The sequence below is a fragment of the Lissotriton vulgaris genome, chromosome 9 (genome assembly GCF_964263255.1).
Source record: "Lissotriton vulgaris chromosome 9, aLisVul1.2, whole genome shotgun sequence".
In the NCBI taxonomy this organism is placed as follows: domain Eukaryota; kingdom Metazoa; phylum Chordata; class Amphibia; order Caudata; family Salamandridae; genus Lissotriton; species Lissotriton vulgaris.
This window is the reverse complement of record NC_141697.1, coordinates 547272712-547290763: the sequence shown is the minus strand read 5'-3', so window position 1 is coordinate 547290763 and position 18052 is coordinate 547272712. Positions and strand designations below refer to the sequence as shown.

Below are 18052 nucleotides of genomic sequence, written 5' to 3'. Positions count from 1 at the left end.
AATGGAGTGAGGACCAACGAAAACCAGGAGAGAGGCTGAGGGGCTGGGTGGGGGGTTAAAGCAACAATGGAGGGAGGATAGCGGAGGCACGCAACAACAGAGGTAAGAAGCAACAGGAGAAAAGCAGCAACCGGAGGTATGCCACAAGAGAGGCAAGCTGCAAAAGAGGCAAGCCGCAACAGAGGCAAGCAGCAACAGAGGCAAGCAGCAACGGAGCAAAGCAGCAACAGAGGCAAGCAAGTAATAAGTGAGTAAAGAGTAGTTATAAAGCGCACTGTAACCTCGGGCGAGGTGTCATGCCGCTAGCACGGCAAACAACAGAGAAGTAAGACCCGACCACCTAATAACTTTGCTCAACAAGCATTTGCAATGCAATAGGTCTCGCATTACAATTGTTTGAGCTATTGGTATTCTAAATGACAAATTTTGTATTTATGTGTTGGTTTTGAAAATAGCTTAATTAATAGCTTTGTCATTTACAATGCCAATAGTTATAACTTCCGCAAATGTGACACCTAAAGCATTTGTAATGCAATATGTGTTGTATTTACATGACTTAGATGTATTGATATTACAAATAACAATGGCTTTTAATTTTTTTTATAATGAATCCTTGAATAAAAATTATTGTAATTTATAATGGCAATAGCTTAAACTTTTGTAAATAACTTTTGTGAAGATTATGTTCAGTGTATTTTATTGTGACGAAAACCCAAGAACAGAAGTGAAATATTAACATCTTTTTGTGACATTTGTAATAAAGCTTGAAACATAGATAGAACATATTTGAACCAGTTGTTGTTGAATGGTTGCACAGATTGATGCTGTGGTGGCGACGAGGGATGTTGTGGTGGCGACGATTGATGATGTGGTGGCGACGAGTGATGCTGTGGCGTTCAGTGATGCTGTGGTAGAGCATAGTGATGTTGTGGTGCCCCTGAGTGATGCTGTGGTGGTGCTGAGTGATGCTGTGGTGATGCGATAGATGAGTGCGATAGATAGATAGAGGGAGGGCGATAGATAGAGGGAGGGCGATAAATAGATAGAGGGAGGGCGATAGATAGAGGGAGGGCGATAGATAGAGGGAGGGCGATAGACAGAGGGAGGGCAATAGATAGATAGAGTGAGGGCGATAGATAGACAGATAGAGTGAGGGCGATAGATAAGACAGATAGAGTGAGGGCGATAGAGTGAGGGCAATAGATAAGAGTGAGGGCAATAGATAAGATTGAGGGCAATAGGTAGAGTGATGGCGATCGATAGAGTGAGGGCGATAGAGTGAGGGCGATAGATAGAGTGAGGGCGATAGATAGAGTGAGGGCGATAGATAGAGTGAGTGAGGGCGATAGAGTGAGGGAGATAGATAGATAGAGGGAGGGCGATAGAGTGAGGGAGATAGATAGATAGATAGATAGATAGATAGATAGATAGATAGATAGATAGATAGATAGATAGATAGATAGATATAGAGAGATAGATAGATAGATAGATAGAGTGAGGGCGATAGATAAAGTGAGGGTAATAGATAGATATAGTGAGGGCGATAGATAGAGTGAGGGCGATAGATAGAGTGAGGGCGACAGATAGAGTGAGGGCGACAGATCAATCAATCAATCAATCAATCAAAGACATTTATATAGCGCGCTACCTACCCGTAGGGTCTCGAGGCGCTGGGGGGGGGGGGGGTGCCGCTACTGCTCGAACAGCCAGGTCTTGAGCTTCTTCCTGAAGGAGAGGTGGTCTTGGGTCAGGCGCAGGTCGGCCGGGAGGGAGTTCCAGGTCTTGGCGGCCAGGTAGGAGAAGGATCTTCCTCCTGTAGTGGCTCTGCGGATGCGTGGGACGGCGGCGAGGGCGTGGCTGGCGGAACGGAGGTGGCGTTTGGGAGCGTAGAAGTTGATTCGGTTGTTGAGGTAGTTCGGGCCTTGGTCGTGGAGAGCTTTGTGTGCGTGGGTAAGGAGGCGGAAGGTGATTCTCTTGTTGACCGGGAGCCAGTGCAGGTCTCTTAGGTGTCCGGAGATGTGGCTGTGTCGTGGGATGTCGAGGATGAGTCTGGCTGAGGCGTTCTGGATGCGCTGGAGCCTCTTCTGGATCTTGGCGGTGGTTCCGGCGTAGAGTGCGTTGCCGTAGTCCAGTCGGCTGGTGACGAGGGCCTGGGTGACGGTCTTCCTGGTCTCTGTGGGGATCCACCGGAAGATCTTCCGCAGCATGCGCAGGATGTTGAAGCATGACGAGGAGACAGCGTTGACTTGCCTGGTCATGGAGAGGGAGGAGTCCAAGATGAAACCCAGGTTGCGTGCGTGGTCCGTCGGTTTGGGTGCGGTGCCCAGGGCGGTGGGCCACCAGGAGTCGTCCCAGGCGGAGGGCGAGCAGCCCAGGATGAGGACCTCCGTCTTATCTGTGTTCAGCTTCAGGCGGCTCATCGTCATCCACTCGGCTACCTCTCTCATTCCTTCGTGCAGGTTGGCTCTGGCGGCGGCGGGGTCGTTGGTCAGGGAGAGGATCAGCTGGGTGTCGTCGGCGTAGGAGATTATGTTGAGGTTGTGTTGGCGTGCGATGGCCGCGAGGGGGCTCATGTAGACGTTGAAGAGAGTCGGGCTCAGTGAGGATCCTTGAGGGACGCCGCAGATGACTTTGGTGGCCTCTGACTTGTACGGTGGTAGGCGGACTCTTTGTGTTCTTCCGTCGAGAAAGGAGACGATCCATTCCAGCGCCTTCTCCTGGATTCCGACGTTGCTGAGGCGCTGCACTAGGGTGCGGTGGCAGACTGTGTCGAAAGCCGCGGAGAGGTCTAGGAGGATGAGGGCCGCTGTTTCCCCGTTGTCCATCAGGGCTCGGATGTCGTCGGTGGCGGCGATGAGGGCGGTCTCGGTGCTGTGGTTGGCACGGAAACCGGACTGCGATGGGTCGAGGGATCCATTCGTCTCGAGGAAGGTGGCCAGCTGTTTGTTGACGGTCTTCTCGATGACTTTGGCAGGAAACGGGAGGAGCGAGATGGGGCGGTAATTCTTGAGTTCGGTGGGGTCTGCTGTGGGTTTCTTCAGTAGAGCGCTGAGTTCGGCGTGCTTCCAGCTCTCGGGGAAGGTGGCGGTGTCGAATGAGGTGTTGATGATGTCCCGCAGGTGGGGTGCGATGACAGCGTCGGCTTTGTTGAAGACGTGGTGAGGGCAGGGGTCGGTTGGAGATCCGGAGTGGACGGAGTTCATCGTGTGGACGGTGTCTTCGGTGTTGACCGGGGTCCAGGCGCGGAGGGTGGTGGTGGGTGGAGGTCCTGCGGTCGTGGCGTGCGTCGGTTGAGTGCTGAAGCTGTCGTGTATCTCAGCGATCTTGTTGTGGAAGTAGGAAGCGAGGGAGTTGCAGAGGTCTTGCGAAGGGGTGATGTCGTTTCCGGCGTTGGGGTTGGAGAGCTCTTTCACGATGTTGACTGTCCGTGCTGTGTGTGAGAGAAGCTTGCACTGCCAGGGCTCTGCCTGCTCTGTGAGTGAGTAGAGGGTTTACGCTGCTCGTGCTTGTGATGTACCCTGTAACCCTGCCATATGTGTGACCTGAGACGCTTGCACTCCCGTGCTGTGTGTGAGGGAAGCTTGCACGCCCGACAGATAAGAGTGAGGGCGACAGATAAGAGTGAGGGCGACAGATAAGAGTGAGGGCGATAGATTGATAGAGTGAGGGCAATAGATAGATTGATAGAGTGAGGGCGATAGATAGAGTGAGGGCGATAGATAGATAAGAGTGAGGGTGATAGATAGATAGAATGAGGGTGATAGATAGAGTGAGGGCGATAGAGTAAGGGCGATAGATAGAGTGAGGGCAATAGATAGCGTTAGGGCGGTAGATAGAGTGAGGGCGATAGATAGAGTGAGGGCGACAGATAGAGTGAGGGCGACAGATAGAGTGAGGGCGACAGAACGAGTGAGGGCGACAGATAGAGTGAGGGCGATAGATATATTGATAGAGTGAGGGCGATAGATTGATAGAGTGAGGGCAATAGATAGATTGATAGAGTGAGGGCGATAGATAGAGTGAGGGCGATAGATAGAGTGAGGGCGATAGATAGAGTGAGGGCGACAGATAGAGTGAGGGCGATAGATATATTGATAGAGTGAGTGTGATAAATTGATAGAGTGAGGGCAATAGATAGTTTGATTGAGTGAGGGCGATAGATAGAGTGAGGACGATAGATAGATAGAGTGAGGGTGATAGATAGAATGAGGGTGATAGATAGAGTGAGGGCAATAGATAGCGTTAGGGCGGTAGATAGAGTGAGGACGATAGATAGAGTGAGGGCGATAGATAGAGTGAGAGAGAGATAGATAGATAGATAGATAGATAGATAGATAGATAGATAGATAGATAGATAGAGTGAGGGTGATAGATAGATAGAATGAGGGTGATAGATAGAGTGAGGGCGATAGAGTGAGGGCGATAGATAGAGTAAGGGCAATAGATAGAGTGAGGGCAATAGATAGCGTTAGGGCGGTAGATAGAGTGAGGGCGATAGATAGAGTGAGGGCGACAGATAGAGTGAGGGCGACAGATAGAGTGAGGGCGACAGATAGAGTGAGGTCGATAGTTATATTGATAGAGTGAGGGCGATAGATTGATAGAGTGAGGGCAATAGATAGATTGATAGAGTGAGGGCGATTGATAGAGTGAGGGCGATAGATAGATAGAGTGAGGGCGACAGATAGAGTGAGGGCGATAGATATATTGATAGAGTGAGTGTGATAAATTGATAGAGTGAGGGCAATAGATAGTTTGATTGAGTGAGGGCGATAGATAGAGTGAGGGCGATAGATAGATAGAGTGAGGGCGATAGATAGAATGAGGGCGATAGATAGAATGAGGGTGATAGATAGAGTGAGGGCGATAGATAGAGTGAGGGCAATAGATAGCATTAGGGCGGTAGATAGAGTGAGGACGATAGATAGAGTGAGGGCGATAGAGTGAGGGAGATAGATAGATAGATAGATAGATAGATAGATAGATAGATAGATAGACAGATAGATAGATAGATAGAGTGAGGGTGATAGATAGAGTGAGGGCGATAGATAGAGTGAGGGCGATAGAAAGATAGAGTGAGGGAGATAGATAGAGTGAGGGCGATAGATAGATAGAGTGAGGGCGATAGAGTAAGGGCGATAGATAGATTGATAGAGTGAGGGGCGATAGATAGATTGATAGAGTGAGGGCGATAGAGTGAGGGCGATATATAGAGTGAGGGCAATAGATAGCGTTAGGGCGGTAGATAGAGTGAGGGCGATAGATAGATTGAGGAGTAGATAGATAGATAGATAGATAGATAGATAGATAGATAGATAGATAGATAGATAGATAGATAGATAGATAGATAGAGTGAGGGTGATAGATAGAGTGAGGGCGATAGATAGAGTGAGGGCGATAGATAGAGTGAGGGCGATAGAGTAAGGGCGATAGATAGATTGATAGAGTGAGGGGCGATAGATAGATAGATAGATAGATAGATAGATAGATAGATAGATAGATAGATAGATAGATAGAGTGAGGGTGATAGATAAAGTGAGGGTAATAGATAGATATAGTGAGGGCGATAGATAGAGTGAGGGCGATAGATAGAGTGAGGGGCGATAGATTGATAGAGTGAGGGCGATAGAGTGAGAGCGATAGATAGATAGATAGATAGATAGATAGATAGATAGATAGATAGATAGATAGATAGATAGATAGATAGATAGATAGATAGATAGGAGTGAGGACGATAGAGTGAGTGCGAACGTGGGGAGACCAAAGTGGAGCGCTGCATAGGGACGAGGTGAGGACTCTGAGAAAACAATGTGGACTTCACATCTAATGATAGAACGGGGAGAGGGGGGAAAGGCACATACATGTGACAGTCACAGGTAATGTAAATCACACATTACATCCATGTGTCCCATGTCCTTTGCGCGTATCTTACCACTGTTCTATTTTGCAAATGAGGGACGGAGCAGTGAGTCAAAGTGGAGAGGAGCAACAGAGATTAAAAGAAAGGGATTCCTGTAGGGAAGCTTGAAGGGTCAGTGATCGTGGCTGGTGAGTAATTCAGGGGAAGAGAAAGGAACTAAGCGAGATGCACAGTATGAAGGAGCATACCAATATTTTATTCCAATAGAGAGGGGCCTCGTGATTGCCAAAGGGGAGCGGTATGTGAGTAGGAATTGCCGAGGGAAATTGAGACATATAGCGCAGTAGTCAAGTCTCCTTGTAAAGTTTCAACCCTCACTTTAATATAAAAGAAGCTCTCTGCATTGCGTGGCGGGGGAGCAGATTCCTTTGAAGTCTGATGGGGGGGGAGCGAAGTAAGCGGCTGGACAGAAATCACATTTCCAGATGTAATGCCAGGTTCAGCGTCTGTGAGCCCTGGGGGCGTGCTGCCGAAACCTATCTGTCGGTGTCCGTGTGAGAGAGACAAGCAGGGGAGGGGAGTGATACAAAGAAATGCAGAAGAGAAGGGAATGAGTGAGGGCGGCAAAGAAGCAGGGAGTGCTAGAAAAGAGGAAGTGGAAGGACGGCAGAAGGGATGATAGAGAGGAATGAGGCAGAAAGACGATGAAAGAGAAGTAAGAATGGGAGAGTGAGGGGGTAAGGGGTAAGCGAAAACAAGGAATGTGAGGGAAGAGAACAAGTGGAGACAAGAAATTGAGGAAGGTAGTGAAGGGGAAGAAGCGAAGAAAAAGGGGAATGTAACAAATTAAAGAAGGAAGGTATAATGGAAACAGAAGGAGAGAGGGAGAAAAGATGGGAAGGAGCGCAAGAGAAGAAGGAAAGGAGAATGTGAGGCTAAAGGACAAAGGGAAGGCAGGAGGGGAGACGTGAAAAAAGAACTGTAACTGAATGGAATGAAAAATACAAGAAGGGAAGGGAGGAAAAGAAACAAGCTCTCGGCATTGCGTGGCGAGGGGGGGGCGGAGGAGCGGATTCCTTTGAAGTCTGATGCCGAGGCTCAGACAAATGGTGTGCGATGTGGCTGGCGATGTGCACGCGCCTGGCTCACATCTGCAGTTTGGGTACACGTTTGAAAGCATTACTATAATCTCGCCAAACAAGCATTGCTAAAGCAATGCCTGAGGCTCGACCTAAAAAGCCATGTTTTCAGCGCCTTTATGAAATCCTCCTCCGAGTTCAGCATGCTTAAACAGGGAGGCAAGTAATTCCACAGTTTGGCAGGTAGCATCAGAGATTGGATTTTAAGGTCTGCTCTTGGCAGTACGGGCAAAGTCTCTTCCTCGGGTAGCCGGGGCCCCTACCCTGATAGGCACGGAAAGCAATGGTCAGGGCATTGTATTCAATCCTCCAGGCTACTCCTGGCCTCCTGTTTGAGGTGCGGGGAGATGCGCTAGCGCAGAGGGACCTTGCGGATTACCCTAGCTGTACCAGTTGCACTGTTAAGACCCGATAAAGGTAGTTGGCAGGCGACAACAGAGAGAGGGCGGGAGGGGCCAGGCGACAACAGAGGGAAGGCATGAGGGGCAGGCGACAACAAAGGGCAGGTGGGTGAGGCCAGGCGACAACAGGAGGGTGGGAGGGGCCGGGCGACAACAGAGGGAGGGTGGGGGGGCCAGGCGACAACAGAGGGAGGGTGGGAGGGGCAGGCATCAACTGAGGGAGGATGGGAGGGGTCAGGCGACAACAGAAGGAGGGTGGGAAGGGCCAGGCGACAACAGAGCGAAGGCGGGAGGGGCCAGGCGACAACAGAGAGAGGGCGGGAGGGGCCAGGCAACAACAGAGGGAAGGCGGGAGGTGGCTGGGGACGGCTGGAGGGGGAAGGCGACAACAAAAGGAGGGTGGGAGGGGGCAAGTGACAACAGAGGGAGGGGGAAAGCAGCAACAGTGGGAGGGCGGGAGGGGCCAGGCCACAAGAGAGGGAGGGCGGGAGGGGCCAGGCCACAAGAGAGGGATGGTGGGAGGGGCAAGGCCACAAGAAAGGGAGGGCGGGAGGGGCAAGGCCACAAGAAAGGGAGGGCGGGAGGGGCCAGGCCACAAGAGAGGGAGGGAGGTGCCTGGGGACGGAGGTAGGGGGAAGGCATCAACAAAAGGAGGGCAGGAGAGGGCAAGTGGCAACAGAGGGAGGGCAGGAGGGAGCAAGAAGTAACAGTGGGAGGGCGGGAGGGGCCAGGTGACAACAGAGGGAGGATGGGAGGGGCCAAGCGACAACAGAGTGAGGGTGGGAGGGGCCAGGCGACAACAGAGGGAGGGTGGGAGGGATTAGGCGACAACAGAAGGAGAGCGGGAGGGGCTAGGCGACCACAGATGCCAGGCGATAACAAAGGAAGGGCGAGAGGGGCAAGGCGACAACATAGGGAGGGCAGGAGGGGCAATGCGACAACATAGGGAGGTCGGGAGGGGCCAGGCGACAACAGAGGGAGGTCTGAAGGGGCCAGGCGACAACAGAGGGAGGGCGGGAGGGGCAGGCGACAAAAGAGGGAGGGCAGGAGGGGCAGGCGACAACAGAGGGAGGTCGGGAGGAGCCAGGCAACAACAGAGGGAGGGCGGGAGGGGAAGGCGACAACAGAGGGAGGGCGGGAGGGGCCAGGCGACAACAGAGGGAGGGCGGAAGGAGCCAGGCGACAACAGAGGGAGGGCGGGAGGGGCCAGGGGACAACAGAGGGCGGGTGGGTGGGGCAAGGGGACAACAGAGGGCGGGTGGGTGGGGCAAGGCGACAACAGAGGGCGGGTGGGTGGGGCAAGGCGACAACAGAGGGCGGGTGGGTGGGGCCAGGCGACAACAGAGGGCGGGTGGGTGGGACCAGGCGTCAACAGGAGGGTGGGAGGGGCCAGGCGACAACAGAGGGAGGGTGGGGGGGGCCAGGCATCAACTGAGGGAGGATGGGAGGGGTCAGGCGACAACAGAGGGAGGGTGGGAAGGACCAGGCGAGAACAGAGCGAAGGCGGGGGGCCAGGCGACAACAGAGAGAGGGCGGGAGGGGTCAGGCAAAAACAGAGGGAAGGCGGGAGGTGGCTGGGGCCGGCGGATGGGGGAAGGCGACAACAAAAGGATGGCGGGAGGGTGCAAGTGACAACATAGGGAGAGGGAAACGAGCAACAGTGGGAGGGCGGGAGGGGCCAGGCGACAACAGAGGGAGGATGGGAGGGGCCAGGCGACAACAGAGTGAGGGTGGGAGGGGCCAGGCGACAACAGAGGGAGGTTGTGAGGGGCCAGGCAACAACAGAGGGAGGGTGGGAGGGGGCAGGCGACAACAGAGGGAGGGTGGGGGGGCCAGGCGACAAGAGGGGGGTGGGAGGGGCCAGGCCCCAAGAGAGGGAGGGCGGGAGGGGCCAGGCCCCAAGAGAGGGAGGGCGGGGGGGCCAGGCCCCAAGAGTGGGAGGGTGGGAGGGGCCAGTCCACAAGAGAGGGAGGGCGGGAGGGGCCAGGCCACAAAAGAGGGAGGGCGGGAGGGGCCAGGCCACAAGAGAGGGGGGGCGGGAGGGGCCAAGCCACAAGGGAGGGAGGGTGGGAGGGGCAAGGCCACAAGAAAGGGAGGGCTGGAGGGGCCAGGCCACAAGAGAGGGAGGGAGGTGCCTGGGGACGGAGGGAGGGGGAAGGCGACAACAAAAGGAGGGCAGGAGAGGGCAAGTGGCAACAGTGGGAGGGCGGGAGGGGCCAGGCAACAACAGAGGGAGGATGGTAGGGGCCAAGCGACAACAGAGTGAGGGTGGGAGGGGCCAGGCGACAACAGAGGGAGGGTGGGAAGGGCCAGACGACAACAGAGGGAAGGTAGGAGGGGCCAGGTGACAACAGAGGGAGGAGGGAGGGGCTAGGCGACAACAGATGCCAGGCGATAACAAAGGAAGGGTGAGAGGGTCAAGGCGACAACATAGGGAGGGCAGGAGGGGCAATGCAACAACATAGGGAGGGCGGGAGGGGCAATGCGACAACATAGGGAGGGCGTGATGGGCCAGGCGAAAACAGAGGGAGGGCTGAAGGGGCCAGGGGACAACTGAGGCAGGGCGGGAGGGGCCAGGCGACAACAGAGGGAGGGCGGGAGGGGCCAGGCGACAACAGATGGAGGGCAGGAGGGACCAGGCGACAACAGAGGGAGGGCGGGAGGGGCAGGTGACAACAGAGGGAGAGCGGGAGGAGCCAGGCGACAACAGAGGGAGAGCGGGAGGGGCAGGTGACAACAGAGAGAGGATGGGAGGGGCCAGGCGACAACAGAGGGAGGGGCCAGGTGACAACAGAGGGAGAGTGGGAGGGGCCAGGCGACAGCAGAGGGAGGGTGGGAGGGGCCAGATGACAACAGAGGGAGGGTGGGAGGGGCCAGGCAACAACAGAGGGAGGGTGGGAGGGGCCAGGCGACAACAGAGGGAGGGTGGGAAGGGCCAGACGACAACAGAGGGAAGGTAGGAGGGGCCAGTCGACAACAGAGGGAGGGCGGGAGGGGCAGGTGACAACAGAGGGAGAGCGGGAGGAGCCAGGCGACAACAGAGGGAGAGCGGGAGGGGCAGGTGACAACAGAGAGAGGACGGGAGCGGCCAGGTGACAACAGAGGGAGAGTGGGAGGGGCCAGGCGACAGCAGAGGGAGGGTGGGAGGGGCCAGATGACAACAGAGGGAGGGTGGGAGGGGGCAGGCGACAACAGAGGGAGGGCGGGAGGGGCCAGGCAACAAGAGAGGGAGGGCGGGAGGGGCCAGGCAACAAGAGAGGGAGGGCGGGAGGGGCCAGGCAACAAGAGAGGGAGGGCGGGAGGGGTCAGGCCACAAGAGAGGTAGGGTGGGAGGGGCAAGGACACAAGAAAGGGAGGGCAGGAGGGGCCAGGCAACAAGAGAGGGAGGGAGGGCGATGCCTGGGGACGGAGGGAGGGGGAAGGCGACAACAAAAGGAGGGCAGGAGAGGGCAAGTGGCAACAGAGGGAGGGCAGGAGGGGGCAAGCAGTAATAGTGGGAGGGCGGGAGGGGCCTGGTGACAACAGAGTGAGGGTGGGAAGGGCCAGACGACAACAGACGGAGGGTAGGAGGGGCCAGGCGACAACAGAGGGAGGGTGGGAGGGGCCAGGTGACAACAGAGGGAGGGTGGGAGGGGCCAGGTGACAACAGAGGGAGGGTGGGAGGGGCCAGGCGACAACAGAGAGAGGGTGGGAGGGGCCAGGCGACAACAGAGGGAGGGCGGGAGGGGCCAGGTGACAACAGAGGGTGGGCAGGAGGGGCCAGGAGACAACAGAGGGAGGGGGGAGGCCAGGTGACAACAGAGGGAGGGGGGAAGAGGCCAGGTGACAACAGAGGGATGGCAGGAGGGGGCAAGCAATAACAGAGGGGGCAAGCAGAAACAATGGGAATAAGGGAGTCAAGCGTCAACGAAGGGGTCAAGCGACAAAAAAGGGGTCAAGCGACAAAAAAGGGGTCAAGTGACAACAAAGAAGGCAAGCGGCAACAAAGGGGGCAAGCGACAACAAAGGGGGCAAGCGACAACAAAGGGGGCAAGCGACAACAAAGGGGGCAAGCGACAACAAAGGGGGCAAGCGACAACAAAGGGGGCAAGCGACAACAAAGGGGGCAAGCGACAACAAAGGGGGCAAGCGACAACAAAGGGGGCAAGCGACAACAAAGGGGGCAAGCGACAACAAAGGGGGCAAGCGACAACAAAGGGGGCAAGCGACAACAAAGGGGGCAAGCGACAACAAAGGGGGCAGGCGACAACAAAGGGGGCAGGCGACAACAAAGGGGGCAAGCGACAACAAAGGGGGCAAGCGACAACAAAGGGGGCAAGCGACAACAAAGGGGGCAAGCGACAACAAAGGGAGGGAGCCAAGTGACAACAGAGGGAGGGGGCAATCAACAAGAAAGGGAGGGAGGGGGCAAGCAACAACAAAAGGAGGGAGGGAGGGGGCAAGAGACAAAAGAGGGATTGCAGGAGGGGACAAGAGCCAAAAGAGGGAGGTCGGAGGTGGCAAGAGACAAAAGAGGGAGGGCGGGAGGTGGCAAGAGACAAAAGAGGGAGGGCGGGAGGGGGCAAGAGACAAAAGAGGGAGGGCGGGAGGGGGCAAGTAAACAAAAGAGGGAGGGCGGGAGGGGTGAGCGACAAAAGCGGGAGGGGCAAAAGACGCAAGCGACAACAGAGAGAGGGGGAAAGCAACATCAAAGGGAGGGAGGGGTAAGCTACAAAAAAGGGAAGGAGGGGCGAGTGACAACAAAGGGAGGGAGTGGGCAAGAAACAACAAAGAGAGGGGGCAAGCAACAACAAAGAGAGGGGGCAAGCGACAACAAAGAGAGGGGGCAAGCGACAACAAAGGGAGGGAGGGGGCAGGCGACAACAAAGGGAGGGGGGTCAAGCTCCAACAAAGGAAGGGAGGGCGCAAGCAACAACAAAGGGGGGGTGTGATGGAGGAGGCAAGTGACAACTAAGGGAGGAAGGACAGTATTCTTACCATGGTTCTCTGCATTGGTTGAACACTTTGACTGCATCTCACTCCCCATGCTAGGTCACTGCCTGGCACTGTCAGGGCTAACTGAGAACCCATTGGCAGTATTTTGTGATGATTGCTTAGTTGGCATCTATCTGTCCTTCATTCATTCATATTATCACTCACTAGTCTGCTGTGTGGAGTCCCCAGAGTTCTGCTCTTTTCTCCCACACTCCTTAATACATACCTCTTCTTCAACCATTGTGACTATTTCCCCATAACTGTGGTGGTGACACTTCACTCTCGATCCAATGACACCGGTCTGTGGTGCTTCTCCACACTCCATGCTATCACCAGTGGTGCTTACCTCCTGTATGACTCCTCACACTGTGGTCCTCAGCTCCACTGGTTTATGATATCATATGTATGCTGCTGACTCCCAGCCACATCTCAAGGTTCATGAGAATCCTGGCCACTCACTGAAAGTTTCATACTGTCCATCCCAGGTTTGTCATTGGGACAGAGAGAGTGGTTAATCCAGAGTTTTGAGAAACCACAAGTCCTGCGTCCTGCTCTTGGGGTCGGTATCTCTGACCTACAGATCTGTCTTCTGGCCTGAGTCCCTAGCCCCTCCCCCCTCAGCCAGTGATAGAAGTCTGCAATTTGTGTATAATTACAGATGGCGAATCTCTCCTTTATATCTGAAATCAAAGCGGTCTCCATTAGCATCTACTAAAAGGTGAACTTTAATTCTGGCACCTTTCCCATAGTATTTTAATCACCCTCGCAGTGGTAATCTCCTAGAAGCTCCAACATCTGTGAATGTGCACACTGCTGCCACTGTTGGACCTCCAGGCAAGAGGGAAGCCGTATGATTATATTGGCTTCATCCCAGTCATTTTCAGGGAGAAAAATGTAGGTACTCCATAGGCAGGTCATAAATCCCCGATCTGCTGAAAAAAAGTAACATACTGGGGAGCCACGGCCAATGGCCAATAGCCGCAGGTCACAAAACTTTGGGAACCACTGACGAGGTATTTCCTTTCCTTTTCATTATACATTGGGTTCAGTGCACTGTCCGAATGGACTTTTAAGACTATTTTCTTTTACCCTGGTAGACTCAAAACTTCAAAGGCTATTCTCATTTGGATCCTTAAAAGATTAATCTGTGGTGAGTGAATGATTTATAGGTTTTCTGAAAACGTAGTGTTGGTTCTCTCTACCTGTTGTACACACCACCCTTTTTGCTTTCTCTAAAGGCATTCTTTTGTATTTTCCAGATAGTGGTCCTCCCTTGCGACACCAAGATTTTACTGAGGCAGATTCCGTCTTCCATATTCATCCTTCCCCAACAGGGAACACTTGTTACCCTCAAGCATTGTCCTCTTCTCCCAAAGCTTGTTGGGTTTACCTGCTTCCTTTTCCCCTTGAGATCAATTACCCATCTTGCTATAGTCAGTGAGGAGGGTTGGTCTGGAGGAGAGAGGGAGGACTTTCTCAGTTTTCATGGTTCCTGGTTTTCAGGTGAGTGGGATTGTGACAGAGGGAGGGGGGCAAGCGACAACAAAGGGGCAAGCGACAACAAAGGGAGGGAGGCCGCAAGCAACAACAAAGAGGGAGGGGTCAAGTGAAAACAAAGGGAGGGAGTGATGGAGGAAGCAAGTGACAACAAAGGGAAGGAGGAGAAAGTGACAACAAAGGGAGGGCAGGGCAAGTGACAACAACGGGAGGGTGGAGATAAGCGACAACAAAAGGAGGGAGGGAGGGGCCAGTGACTGAGGGGGGAGGGGGCAAGCGACAAAGGGAGGGAGGGGGCAAGTGACAACAACGGGAGAGAGGGTGAGGACAAATGACAACAAAAGGAGGGAGAGAGGGGGCAAGCAACAACAGAGGGAGGGGGCAAGCAACAACAGAGGGAGGGGGCAAGCAACAACAAAGGGAGGGATGGAGGGGGCAAGCAACAACAACGGGGGATAGAGGGGGCAAGCAACAACAAAGGGAGGAAGAGAGTGGGCAAGCAACAACAAAGGGAGGGAGGGGTCAAGCGACAACAAAGGGAGGGAGGGGTCAAGTGACAACAGAAGAAGGGAGGAAGGGGGCAAGCGACAAGAAAAGGAGGGAGGGGCAAGCAACAACAAAGGGAGGGAGGGGGCAAGTGACAACAAAGGGAGAGAGAGGCAAGCGACAACAAAGGGAGGGACGGGCAAGCGACAACAAAGGGAGGGAGGGGCAAGCGACAACAAAGGGAGGGGGGGGCAAGCGACAAAGGGAGGGGCAAGCGACAACAAAGGGGGGAGGGGGCAAGGGACAACTAAGGGAGAGGGCAAGCATCAACAAAGGGAGGGGGCAAGCATCAACAAAGGGAGGAGGTAATGAGCAATAAAGGGAGGAGGGGGCAAGCAAAAATCAAGGGAGGGAGGGGGCAAGCAACAACAAAGGGCGGGAGGGAGGGTGGGAGAGGGCAAGCGACACAAAGGGAGGGAGGGAGAGGATAAGCGACAACAAAGGGAGGGGGCAAGTGACAACAAAGGGTGGGAGGTAGGGGGAAAGCACCAACAGAGGGAGGGAGGAGGCAAGCAACACAAAGGAAGGGAGGGAGAAGAGGTAAGCGACAACAAAGGGAGGGGCAAGCGACAAAGGGAGGGAGGGAGGGAGGGGGCAAGCGACAACAAAGGGAGGGAGGAGGCAAGCAGCAACAAAGGAAGGGAGGGAGAAGAGGTAAGCAACAACAAAGGGAAGGAGGGAGGAGGCAAGCAACAACAAAGGAAGAGAGGGAGAAGAGGTAAGTAACAACAAAGGAAGGGAAGGAGGGGCAACAGACAAAGGGAGTGAGGGGGTAAGCGACAAAGGGAGTGAGGGGGAAAGCGACAACAAAGGGAGGGGCAAGCGACAACAAAGGGAGGGGGCAAGCGACAACAAAGGGAGGGGGCAAGCGACAACAAAGGGAGGGAGGGGGCATGCGACAACAGAGGGAGGGAGCGACAATAGAGGGAGGAGCAAGCAACAACAAAGGGACGGAGGGGGCAAGCGACAACAAAGAGGGGGGGCAAGTGGCAACAAAGGGAGGGAGGAAGGGCTAAGTGACAACAAAGGGAGGGAGGGGCTAAGTGACAACAAAGGGAGGGAGGGGGAAAGTGACAACAAAGGGAGGGAGGGGGCAAGCAACAACAAATTCGGGGGCAAGCGACCACAAAGGGAGGGAGGGGGCAAGCAACAACAAAGGGAGGGAGGGGGCAAGCGACAGCAAACGGAGGGATGGGGCAAGCGACAACAAAGGGAGGGAGGGGGCAAGCGACAACAAAGGGAGGGGGCAAGCGACAACAAAGGGAGGGAGGGGGCAAGCGACAACAAAAGAAGGGAGGGAGGAGGCAGCTACTGGTGGTGGTCAGAAACCTGTCTGAGGTAGCAGGCAGGTCTACAGCAGTAAGCAGGTTTACAGGGGCACCTCTAAAGTGCCCTTTGGGTGCATGCATTAATAAGTCCATCACTGGAATCAGTGTGGGTTTATTAATGTGCGATGTTTGATACCAAATCTCTAGTGTCAGTGAAGCCATCACGGGGAACTCGTAAATGCCAGTGTCCGGCACATGTACTCAAAATGGCTTCCCTGTCCACCTGTAATACCTAACAATCGACTTGGACATCGCAGAGGCATATCTGCTCATGCAGATATGTTCATACATGTAGTATAGTGCACCCTGCCTTTGGGCTGTAAAGCTTGCTGTAGGGTAATGTACCTATACTGCATGCAGTTTGTGCAGGCATGCACACAGGAGGTGTGCCATGTCGTGTCTTCACTTTTCGCTGCACCATGGCACACAGCCTGCAATGGCAGTTTGCATGTGGAACCTGAGGAATCCCTTAGGGTGGCACGATACAAGCTGCAGCCTTAGGGAACTTCTTTAGCCTCCTTGCTCTAGGTACCAAGGGTACCATTTACTAGGGACTTTTAGGGGGTACTAAAGGTATTGCCAATTGGGGAACAATTGTACCGTTTTAGGGAAAGAGATCTGGCACTGGGGACCTGTATAAAAAGAACCTAGTGCATTTCTGTCAAACTTGCATCAGATACAAGGCACCGTACTTGAGACTATCTGTCTCAAAAAAGCTTCCTTTTGTGCACCCCCAGTTAACACTGGTGTGAGGAGTCTCCAGATTGGATCCTTGGTGTGCCCTGATCAGATCATAGACAACACTGAAGACACTTTAGTTTCAGAGGGTGGGTGGATGTTGCAGGTCTGGCTGTGTGGCAAGTAATCTGGAGTAGCCTTATATAATGGAATTGGAGTGGAAACACAGAGATACAAGTGCCAGTGCCACCATGGTGACTGAAAAACTGGTATCTCCAGAACGGTATCTGACCAGACAAACTTTTACAGTCACCAATGCGGATAATGTAACCAAAGTTCATTCCATGTCAATGGTGTCCTTGGTGTGAGGAGATGTTACTGGACTGAAGAAGGTGGTTGTGTCTTCTGCAATTCATGTTGAATGCCTGCTAAGGATTGACCTGGAGTCCTCAGCACGGGCTGAGGTAGAGCTAAGATACCATGCAACCATGCTAGGATCTCTGAATGGGTGTGTGTAAAAACCGGAGCACAGAGCACAGCCCGGGGTGCAAAAGAGGAGCTTGGAGTCTGAAAGAGTGTCCCAACCCTCCAAGAGAAAAGGTAGAAGTACAAAAAGTCATCTTCAGAAAAGGCACAAGCTCAGGTTCCCACTTCTCAGGGAGAAGACCTATCAGCCCCAAAGGGAACTAAGCCCCAGGATCTTGGGCATTACATAGCAGAGCTCCTAGGCACAGGGTTTACAGAGAAGCAACCTCAGCATGGAGTAGGGTTCAGTCCCTTAGAACATCTTTTTGGGCATCCTATAAGGGGTAAACCAAGGACAATTTGGAAGGAGGGTCCTAGGGAAATTTTTAAGACCTGCACAGGATTACATCCTCAATTCAGTACAACAAAATAACAAGCAAAATCATGTGGTTCCTGAAAGAGCACGCAAAGAAAAGGAGGCACTGACAATATCACAAAGATCTAGCTGTGGGATGATCCTTTTTCAGGACGAAATCCCTCACCCACCAAAGGTGGCATGCTTCACCATTTGGGATTCTCCTCTCAAAGGAAACCTAGTACCTCTGAGGGCTACAACCCCCTCTCTGAGTGGGAGGAACACAGGGATGTTTTGAGGTCTACTCTGCACGGATTTACGAAATCCACCAAATCAGAGAAAACAAAGTGTGGGTGAGGGCGCAGCACAAAAGAAGAAATAATGTGAAGAAAGTGATGTTAAAACTAGCTAGAGAGAATACGACGCATCCTTTATTCATATATTCTCGCTGCCAGGATTAAAAACAGTGCACCTGCGGTATGGAAATAAAACCACATGTGTCAGACGAACTAGTGTGGTCAACATGTTTCAGCCATAACAACACTTAATGTGTCAAGGCTTTCATTAGGACCTTATTGATGCTGCATCCAAGTGATGTGTTTAACAAAAGAAAATTAAATACGGAACCAAAGGCACTTCCGGTACCTGTTCTCAGAAAGGTGACTGTACCTAGTGAGTAAAGATACGGACACATATGTAATAAAATCAGTGGCTTACAACAAAACACAATAAAAATGCAGGTGGGATCAACAAAATTCCTCTCCTTACACCATACACCCTAAGTGTGTATAAACCATGAGATAAACATC

The 18052-nt window shown here is 53.5% G+C and overlaps 1 protein-coding gene across 9 annotated transcripts in view; it reads right to left on the bottom strand.

Annotated features, from left to right (window-relative positions):
• Window positions 1-18052, bottom strand: part of DPF2 (double PHD fingers 2) — a 384345-nt gene that overhangs the window by 214781 nt on the left and 151512 nt on the right. The window lies entirely within an intron of this gene.